This window comes from Thunnus albacares, chromosome 22 (assembly GCF_914725855.1).
Source record: "Thunnus albacares chromosome 22, fThuAlb1.1, whole genome shotgun sequence".
Taxonomy (NCBI): Eukaryota; Metazoa; Chordata; class Actinopteri; order Scombriformes; family Scombridae; genus Thunnus; species Thunnus albacares.
Genome location: NC_058127.1, coordinates 9,087,156 through 9,098,556, shown reverse-complemented (window position 1 = coordinate 9,098,556; position 11,401 = coordinate 9,087,156). Strand labels below are relative to the sequence as shown.

Sequence of the window (11,401 nt, the reverse complement as noted above, 5' to 3'; positions counted from 1 at the left end):
TGTTATCTGTCTGTCATGTCGAGAGCATTTGCATAAATCCCATCATGCTAATCAACATATGGCCTCCCAGGCAACCAAAGATCATCAACTGACTCATACATCACCCACTGAGAGCTATTTGAATAACTGACATGTGAAGCATGAGTTAGAAAAATATGTTGTTGTTGTTTTTGTTGTTTTCATTTTTCTGTTCGTGGGTACTCATGTGCTCGATTTTGCATCAGCCAAATGTTGTCTGCGTTGTCAGCTGAAATATGGATATTTTACACACATAGAGACAAGAGAAACTATTACATTAAAGCCATAAAGAAAGTAAAACAATGCTTTGCGTCCAGTTCTTATTCAACAACTGTCACTGTGTGTCCAAAGAGCATTTTCTGTGGCTCCAATGCAAATGCGTGTGAGCTTATTTGCATGCATTAACAACAATACGCCTTTTGTTTCAGTGAAACCAGTCGGTGAGATGACTCCATTTCATGTAACTGGTCACAGGTAGATGAAATTCAGACTGTGAGGAGACCTTGTTGAACAGCTGCCATTTTATTCACTGTGTTCAGCAACAGTTCCAACATGTTATCACACGCTTTGCTAAATTCTTATCTTCTACTAAACCTGTAAAAAAAAAAAAAGCTGCAGTGTTGTGAAAAGTTCAAAACGCTGATTCAAACATTGGTTTTAAAATGTCTCTATTTATCTATAAAATGTGTTGCTTTGCATGTTTTAATATCTTAGCAGTGGCAGCCCCTTGTTATAAACTTCAAGTCGCCCTTTGTTCATTGTTACTTGACTGTGCTCACCTTGAATCTCAGTTTAAAGCGTTAATGAGGATGATTCGCGACATCACAACTAGTTTGGAATAGACTTTTCTACTTTTCTAGACTTCTTGTTAAGATCCTTGAAATTGCGTCTACTCCTTCTCCGTCATTAAAAATCCTGAATCTATGAATATGCAAATATATTTTACTTCAGAAGTTTAACTGCTGGACACAAGATGTCTCCTACTTCACTGTAAAGTCCATTATCGGTGTTTCTGCACCGGAGGCTTCACGTTTCTACATCACACTTGTGTAAGTCAAGCATGCTGGACCACGATTGGCTACCAAACTATTTCTGATGTTATAAATCATGCTTTTATAGGCCCACGCCTAAAAAATTGGATTTTAAATGAGTATTTGAATGTGAAAACAGCCTTCTAGTGTCAAATTCTGCATATACATCATTCATCATTCTGCACAGTGAAGCTCAAACATCCAACTGTAGGAACAAGAGGAAAAACATATTTTTAAGAAAGAAAATCAAGCATTAGAGGCCTCTTGTGCATCCTTTACCTTTCTTTGGAATGAAACCTAAAGGAAAAACTATCCTATGAGTGTGTATAAACTATGTTTTGTTGGGATTAAATGCAGTATCTTTACTACAAGTGCAGTTTAGGGCTTATCTCAGTTTTACCTAGATTTACCATTGGCGTATTCATTTGCTAACCCTAACTACTTGTGCAAAGTATACATGATGTGTCACTTCATGTGAGTCAGGGTCCTGAAGTTCATCTACATCCTGAAATCTGGTCTACTGGAGTTGAGTCACTGTCTTGAGCACTTTGTTTCAAGTGGTGTCATAAATAAAAACCAAAAAAAAAGCGATTTGATACTTTCTTAAGGGCAGTGTGTGTGTCTTTGTGCATTCTTGTGTGTTTGTATTAAAAAGGAGAAGTTTAACCTTGCCTCAGGGTCACAGATTTCACAAGAGTCTAATTCATGTCCAAAGATCCAAAGATCTTCCTTAAGAAAGTCACAACTCTGTTTCTGATGAGGTCTGAAGCACAGTTTGAAAGACTGAAGGTCATGAGATGCACAACAAAGTTTAGGAAATATTCAGACCGCAAAATAGCGCTCAGAGTGACTCATTTTAAAAACGTGCAGTTCTGCACAACCCCACTTAAAATGCAAGGAAAAATGGATAGGTATTTTTTTTTATCAGAATAACTACACTTTATGTACTTTAAAATACACTTTTTTAGAATTGTATACATTATTATGAATCTTCTGACCTTACTGACAAAGGGAAAACACACACCTGAGGTATGTGAAACCATTAGAAGTCCATTTCTTTCAGTGGCTTCATGTGCGGATGTGGCCCCTTTAGTCTTAAACACCTGTGAATGTCCGGGGTTTAAGTTACACTTGAAGACTATTCAGAGGAGTTAAAGCAGCTGTGCACTTTACGCCCACATACAGAACAGTGCATTTTTGAAGACTTTTTTAAAAATACAATCATAGGAGAAACTGGCAGTTCAAAGAAAAATCTACCCCCAAAAAATGTTGTTTTGGTGATGTAACCTGTGGGCTGTATCGTGTGTCCTAAAGCCAGAAAACATACAGATTTTCCAGCGTACAAAACAATATGACAGTTTTCAGTTGTCTGTCACCGACTCTTTTACTGCCTGACCTTGAAACAGGCTTGTTTGCCAAACATCCATTTACTTAGAATGTCATGGGCTATGTCAAAAGTTCAAGGGAAAAAAATGGTAAGTGAACCTTGAGTTAACAGTGTTTTAAACATGGATATTTTGGTTCGTAAGGTCAAGATTGAATCTCTACGCTCAAATGAATGGTAAACGTTGGATTTCAGTGTCGATAATGCTCTTTCTGTACACCTCTCTGGACATTAGGATGAGGCATTCTGGGAAATGTAGGAACATACTAGTTTAAATGAAACATCGGCCCAGCACCTATAGGAATTATGCTCATATTTTAGATGATTGCTGCACCTTACAGTTTACGTCCAATACCAACGTTCAGTTCGAGTCTCTGTATCTCATAAAAAAGTTTAAAGCTATATGAAAATATAGACAGGAAGTATAATTTACACAAGACTATTTCTGACTGCAGTCTGCATGTTGTCGACTGTACCTCTTAAACAGTCATATATCTTAAACTCGAAAGATGTATAGTCTTGTTTTTCCCTCTTGTATCCATTTTAATTGCACCACAGGACAACTTTTCTTTCAGGAGGACAGAGAGGAGAAACTGATGGATGATTTCACTTCATTTGAGGGATCAGCACCCAGCAGTCCGGCTCCTGTTGGCTCACTGTCACTTTTAAAAGAATGGAGTTGGGGTTTGGAGGGAGGGAGGGCTGGCGTTTTTTGGATTGTGTTGTGATGGAGAGAAAGAAACAGGAGGAGGGATTTGCAGGCCGGATAGCGCAGTGACATCAGCTTTGAAAAATGTGTGTGTGTGTGCGTGTGTGGGAGTGCGTGTGTGTGCGTGCATGTGTGTGTGTGTGTGTGTGTGTGTGTGTGAGAGAAAGAGAGAGAGAGAGAGACAGAGAGAGAGAGTGCCAGTGTCTAAGAATCAGAGGAATCAGAGGATCGCTGAACAGCGAGAGCTCTCACTCTGTTCTTTTTTCTGAGGACCAATTGGCAGCCAAACAGGACAGGAAACAAAAAAAACATTGTTCTCTATTACAAGATTACTGTCTCCCAGACCAGGTATTGCAATCTTTTAACAGCGTTGGATAAAATGTATAAGGCCTACATTTTTGAGGGCCAGTATGTGTGCACATTTCTGAAATGAACGGTTCAGGACTTTTCCCCACTGTCCTCCCAATGCATGCTGGGATAGGCTCCAATACCCTTCACTCTGAATATATAGTATAAAAGCTGATCAAAGAAATGCACAAAGGCATAAACTTAATACTTAATTTTACTTAATTTTAGTAGTGTGTTCAAACTGGAAAATGACTAAATAAAATATACTAAAAAAGGCTACTAAATAGGATTTTTTTTATGTCATAATGATGTACACTTGTACACACTGTACTGTTAAAACTAAATAGTTAAGTACATTATTTTTTTTTTGTATTCTAAATGGAAAATACTTCAAAGATCAGTATTGCACATACTAGGCTATATATATGGAATTATCAAATATAGAAGTTGTGCGATTATGTAGCCTACAAGTATGAAAGAGACAGTCCTGCAAATGTCCCGAGGCAGGGAACTGAGACACAGAAGACATTAAATTTATTTTTAAACTACATTTTGTTGTGTCAATCATCTCGTGTGCATTAGAGGTCTTCACACACTGGTTCCTGACCAGGGCAAGACTGTATTCAGTCTAATCGGGTCAGGTAGCCTCCCATTCAATTGCTGATAGATCGGGTTGAGTTGGGTCTGACAAATCTCAGGTCTAGTTTCACAAGACATCAGGAAAAATTTGAGACAGTCTTGAATTATGAGCAGTTGTCCCGTATCCCGAATCCTGTCCTGTTTGTCCCGAAAGTTAGACTAATCCAGAGATTTTATTAGTTATATTCTAATAAAACATTAAATACTGATCGTTGCCCACAGACGGGGACTGTTATGTCTGTAGTCTACATGAATTATGGCTGCTGTAGTTTTTTTAAGCCCTGTACAATAGTGCTGTGAATTGATAAACAACTAGATGTGATAAGCACTGCACTGATGAAATGTATAAAATATAATTAATTTTATGTAACGGATAATTATTTACACACTGTTATATACAACACAGTCATTGTGTTTCTTTTTCCTAATGATGGACAGTTGACTTCATAAACAAAAATAATATATTTTAGTATTGAGTTTTTGACTTTCAGGTGTTTCACTGTTTGTTGACACTGAATGTAATGTACTGGAGGCCACGCCCACTGTAGCCACGTGACCACGCCCACCCACCCCCACCTCCCCCATCCCGAATTTCACCCGTTCCTCATCTAGTCTATTTGGATGAATGTCTATTATATAGCATCTATTTTTCTATCCCTTTTCTTTATTTTTTTCTTTTCTTTTTTTGTTTTATTGTTGCTTTTTTGTTGTTGTTGTTTTTAAATTTGGTCTACTTTAAATAGGGTTTGGGTAGTTTTCCCATGGGTCAGCTATGGGTTAGTCCAAATTTTTTTTTTTACCTGTGAAGACTTCTAGGCTAATGTGAACGCTGATTCATACATGCAAAAAATATATTTAACTGCTAAATTTTACTGCCCCAAAATGTTAATTAATTAATTAATTTAGGTTCAATCAGCAATTCCTTGAGGAGCTGAATGAGATTGTTTCCAATAGATGATTTCTGTACAAATCAAAAGTGAAATTTATTTTGAAAAATTAATTTATAGCTAAATTCTAAACTGCCCAAATATCTTACCTTACAAAGCAGCTGGATTCACAAGATCATGCGAGAATCCATCTTGTCAGGCTTCAAGTTATGCGCTTGTGTCCGAACCATGGACGTATAAAGAGAACTGGATACAGTGTCGGAGACGGGGTCCCATTCATTCCTACGAAAGTTGCTCAGTGGCGCGTGAAGCCAAAAAAAGCCACGTCCTGCTGTAAAGACATTACCTGGATGAAAACATACCCTCTATGGGCCCAATACGCCCATGGAGCATGCTCACTAGAGCCTTCCACCGGCTGAGGCAGCTAACTTCCAGTTTAGCTCTCCGGCTAACTTGAATGGGGGTAATAAATAATTCAATTATGCGGCTCTTCTAAACTTTTGAAATGTGATCAGGCCAAATGGATCAAATTCTGATAGTGAAACGAATCATTTCGCGAAGGTTGTGACGCTAAAAAAATGTATCCGCTGATTTACAGATGTCTCTTTCACAATGTAAGTCTATGGGAAAACGTCTTTTTGGGCCCAATAGGATCACGTGACGTTGTAATTACACGGTTTGGTCGCTTTGTCAAATTTGTTTCAAAGCCTGGCGTAGTTTCTGGGGACTTGGTCTGAACCAGGAGTGATTTGAAACAATCAGTGTCTTATGATGTAGAGAATCCAGCTTCCTCAAGATAAGACGGTGACAGACAAGTGGTTCATCCAATCATATCTCAAGTACTTTCGGTTCTGTGTAACAAACCATCTGGCGCGTCTGATTACAAATATTCATTCATTCATTTATTTCTTGAATAGTCTTGCTGAAAGAGTGAGCCATCGTTTCAAATAGACGATCTATGGACGAATCAGACAGTGTGCTTAACCGTGACCGAGAGAGAGAGAGAGAGAGAGAGAGAGAGAGAGAGAGAGAGAGAGAGAGAGAGAGAGAGGAAAAGGCGTTTCCACGTTTCAGCAGCCGGTTACAGAGCAGCGGACAGCAACGCAGAAGGACCCAGAGAGGAGGAATCACGACCATCCTAAACCCGGCGTTTTCTGTTTTATTACTGACAAACACTGACTTGACAGCCCCACCTCACCCGTGTCCCCCTTCACGGTTTCCCACGCTGATGACACACAGACTCCAATCCATCAATTGAAACCACAAAAGTGAGCCGAGGCTGACGGAGTGGACTTTTTTTTTTCTTTCTTCCTGTCCCTGCAGCACGTCTGTCCTCTCTAAGGGCCGACATTGAAAAAAAAAATCCCACAGAGGTGTCGTCTGTGAGATCCAGAGGAGATTATCTTCCCCGCATCTCTCTCTCTCCGTCTGTAGCTGTCTCATTTTGCTGCGTCCGGGGTGAGTAGTAAATCTCTGTATAACTCTTCTCTTTAAACAGCCTTTCTGCATTTCATATACAAACTGCTTCCTCTTATTTTTTGGAGGCTATTTCTTTAAGACTCAAACGGTTGTAATTCATTAACTGGACTGTGCTGTGAGTCAGTCAGTTTCCTCCATTCATAGATATATTATGGGTCATTTCTCTTCCTTGCATACCGTTACATGATGACTATGTGAGACACCCGCCTACTTCACCGCCTGCCTGTAAAATGTAGTTTTTGGCTCTTTTTTTTGGCAACAAATCGGTCAGTCACACACAGAGAGTGAAGAAGAAATGGGGCCATGAGGTTTAAAGGGCGAAAAATATTGTTTTTGTGAGGATGAAATTCATTAAAGTAAAAATTTGGGAAGAAATGACATTTTCTTCCTGTGAACAACAAAAGATTTGACTAAAAATGTCAAAAAAAACACCTAATCCAGGTGAAATGTGCAATACCTTGCTGACTTGACACAACTCAGTCATGAACTTGATTGCTTAAGTCGCGAGTTGGTGAATTTCCCACTCTCAAGAGGGCATTTAACACACCACTGATTAAACTAATTGGATTGGATTTAGTGTCGCTGTGGACTTTCACGTATCCAGTGTCCTTTTCATTACCTCTCAGCCAAATACTCCCATAATACTCCTATCTTCTTACACGATCTCATAGTATGTTTTTATATTGTGTCATTTAAGTTCAGATACTTGATATATTGTTAAGATTTAAGGGATGCGGGTGATGTTTTTTTATCTGTTAAAGGATCACTGCAGCTTTTTTTGCTCACACGACCCAGATGACATTATCTAGAATGTTCTGCCTCGAAACCAACACAAAATTCAATTCACTGTCTGAGGAAAGAGGCGATAACAAACCACCGGCGACCACCTGTGACCGTCCCGGATGACTGTGTGTGTGTGTGTGTGTCTGTGTGTGTGTCTGTGTGTGTGAGCGGATGGGGAAGGGGTGGATCTTTTATGAATGGAAGTGTCTGGCCGGCCAACTCTCAGTGTGTTTATGTGTGTGTGTTGGGAGGGGTTGGGATGACTACTTCTTTTCCTCACCGTTAGCTGACGTCCTGTATATCATCTAATACCCCTGTGTTGTTTTTTTTTTTAATCCTCTAATAGTGTAATGAAAGTATCCTTGTTCTCTTCTTGTTGAATATTTTGTAGGACAAGGTATAAAAGAAACAAAATATGCTTGTTTTGTTAAGACAGAAGTTTAGACGTGTTAATGGTGAAGTTTAATAACATCTCAACCTGATATGAGTACAAACTCTTCATAGGAACCCACATTCATACACTAAATAGATATTTTTTTAATATTAAATAGAATATTTTGTGATACAGAGCTCTATTTAGTTTCTGTTTTCATCTAATTTTTAATAGTAGTGCAACTAACAGTTATTTTCATTATCAGCTAATTTACTTATTTTCTCATTTGGCCTATAAAATGTTGGAAAATAGTGAAAAAGGGGCCCGTCACAATTTCCCAGAGCCAAAAGTGATGTCATGAAATTGCTTGTTTTGTCTGAAAAGCAGCAGATCTTCACAATTGGGAGGCTTCACAATGAGAGAACGTTTTGGCACTTAGCTTTTACTTTTCGGTTGGTTTTCCTGTACATAAACAGTTTTCCATGTCGGTCTGGAGCCTAAATGAACATTTAAATTGGTTTTGCTTGCTGTAATCATTCCTCTTGCTCATACCGACCGTTAAAAGATCCCCTTCAAAAGTGCTTACAATGTAAGTGAAGAGGGACAAAATCCACAGTCCTCGATTTGTGCACAAGCGTTTTTTTTAAAAGTTCCCTCTTTCTGTTTCCCCTGACAGTTTTTTTTTTCCCACAGAGCTATGGTAGAAGGACAGAAATGAGGGAATTGAAAGATATCCACTTGATTTGACCAATTCAGATTGCTGAAGCTTCATATTAGCTTCACATAAACTTTTAAATACATTTTTACACAGAAAGAGGGCTGTGGATTTTGCATTATGAATGGATCTCTTAATGAAGCATGTTCATTTGGGTACCTGACTATTGTTTTAGGACATACTTGAAAATTTGTGAACTCATCCTTTAAGTCTTTCTTTTGCAGCCTGATCCCCTGTGACACACATATATATCTGTACTGTACACAAATACTTCAGAGTGTGGGACACTTGCACAGCATGACAGCTGTCAGCCCATTTCCTGTGAGGCTGCATTCCAGTCATATTACCCATATACAGAGTGCAGACTTTACAAGCTGTTAAACATTCCCAGTCAGCTTTATTTTACTGAAAACCATTACTGCAGGCATCGTCAAGTTTCAGAAAGTGTCCATGATGCACGACCATCCCTGTAATCCATGCAGAAGAGATGAGTTTAGAGTTGGTTCTAGGTTAAGGTTAAGGTAAGAGTTATGTATTGTCCTCACAAGTTTAGAAGTACAAACAAGTGTGTGTGTGTGTGTTTGTGTGCCTTGACTCAGCTTTTTGGGAGCCAGTCTCCTCTCCTCTGTGATACATATCGATCCATCTTCTCGGACAGAGAGAGAGAGAGAGAGAGAAGGAAAAAAACTGGGCAGCGCAGCAGAATTGTGCTTCCTCTCTCGGGTTCACTTCCTCTCTGCGTGTCGGTGGTGTCAGTTGTTCCCCCACCACCGCCGCCGCCGCCGCCACCAGGGGAATGTTTGTGGTTGACTGTTTGCAGGCACTGAGTCAAACACAGTTTTCGGGAAGATCAGTGTTAAACTGTTGGAAATTGAAACAATCAAAACAAAAAAAAAAAACATGTCAGTTTTTTTTCTGCATGGAGACTTCTGAACCAACGTTCACGGCTCCCTCGTCAGCAAGCTGTTTGTTGTCACGCATTTTTGAATAGACTTCATCACTTAAAAATAACCGTAAGAAACTAATTGCAGCTGCTGCACCCCGCCTAACAACCGAAACGTTATTTTTAGTACAAGAGGAAGAGCATCTCTTCACTGCAAAGTGAAACCTGCAGTTTACCAAAAATGATTCTGGTGTTGAGTTTTGTCATTTCTGCAACCACAGGAAATGAGGAATTAATACTTCAGAGCAAAATCTGTGATGAATGAGTCTACTTTTGTCCGGACGAAAGTAGACTCATCAACATATGATCTGTTTCCTCTCTCCTCCCCTTTGCTTTTCATTTTGTACATTACATCATACATTGGCCAGGGTGCAAAAGTAAGGCTAAGTGATATGGCTCACCCCAAAAAAATTATGATTGTTTTTTATTTCAAGCTTGGGAGCTTAGGAACGAGTCACAAATTTAACTAAATTTAATTACATTTTTCCACATCAGATAGAAGCAAAACTAAAATATGATTGAAACATTATACTTTTTAGGCCTACATGTGCAAACAGTTGCAGGGTTTCTGCCTGGTGGCCAAGTGTCTTTTTTCCTTGGGTGGATGGGGGGCTGAGCAAAACTCCAAGTCCCAACTTCTGGTCCACTTTAAGTGAGTCTGGGCCGAAGTTGTTGCTAACTTCGGGGCTAACCTCCTTCACTTCAGCTGGGTGGCTAGTAAGACAGGAACTTGTCTTGGGTCTTGAGGAGTTGTAGCATTTATTCACTGACAAATGGCCTCAACTGTACACACAGTGCACTGCTACGTTCAACGCTACACTGCTAACCTCATCCTCTCTGCTCCGGTCATCAGCTTCACCATCATACACCTGCTTGTTCTCTCTCTCACTCTCTGCACACTCGCTACGCACTGAACCATGCTTTAAAGGAGCCATGCTACTTCTATAACACATTTTAGTTCGAAAAACATCTTAAAAATACATTAAAAATGTATGCTTAGGTCTGGCGGGGAGTCAACATAGGAAACCTGGAGTTGAGCAGGTATAGTAAAAGACCTGCACCACTCACAAGGCTGGCATTGTTCAGCTTTCTCACAAAATACAGGTTATTTCATACAGCTGAGATGCATTTTTATGTATTCTCCAAAAATACTGGTTAAAAAATAAAAAATTCATACAGCTATGATGTGTGTGTCACCTACTGTATGCTTCAACTAAGTGGAGCGCTGACATTATCTTTTAATAGTCAGTTTTCATCACAAACAGAGTCGACAGTTAAAAAGTTAACCTCCATTAGCTTGTTAAAAAAAATAGTGTATGTGTCAAAACACTTTGAATGCCCTGATGCTTTTAGCACAAAGTTTCCAAGCACTGAAAGCTTTTTAAACCTTTAGTATGAAAAGAGCTTTTGATTTAGATGTTTTGTTTTGTTTTACCAGACTCCACTTTGAATTGAATAGTTTGACTTTTGCTTCCAAATATGCAACTCTTTATTCAGTTTTTAGTGCTAGCAATTAGTTGCTCAAGTTGCTAATATTCTGTTTTTTTTTAAAAAATCTGTTTTTAGAAGTGTTATGATTTAGCATTTGCTTTAAAATTGCATCGTTGCTGGTGTATAAAAGTCTCTGAAAAAGCCTTAAGACAGACAGACTAACCTCCTTCCTGTCAGTTGTGGACGACACAGACAGGCCGACATCTGATATATGATAAAGCACAGATCTGCCAACAGTGCATGCCAACACAGCACACTGGGTGATTAAGATCACATCATGCTGAAAACCAACGCAAATGTAAGTGGTCTGGACTTGGATATCACAAAAACAACCCTTGTTTTTCAGCAGAGCAGCCTCGCTGTCACTCTGTAAAGAACACTTCCTGTAGCAGTGGATCCTCAGACAGGCCTCCTGGTACATAGAGGGAAGAGATATGTCACTGTCAGACTAACCCTGCCTTTTGTTTCCCATCTCTTCCCCCTGCTGAGCGTTTGTTTACTTTCACCATGCGTGCAGCGGGCTCTCAGGAAGCTATGAGTTACAGAGGGTCAGTGTCATTACGCCGCGTTACATCACTGCTTGTAATCCGCGCTACGGCTG

General features: G+C 39.4%; 1 protein-coding gene across 1 annotated transcript in view; it reads left to right on the top strand.

The window, feature by feature from the left end:
• Positions 1 to 6,071: 6,071 nt before the first annotated feature.
• LOC122973700 (astrocytic phosphoprotein PEA-15) overlaps positions 6,072 to 11,401 on the top strand; it is a 49,512-nt gene continuing 44,182 nt past the window's right edge. Inside the window, exon 1 of the mRNA XM_044341411.1 lies at positions 6,072 to 6,474. The gene's annotated coding sequence lies outside the window, so the exon portion shown is untranslated. The remainder of the gene's footprint in view (positions 6,475 to 11,401) is intronic.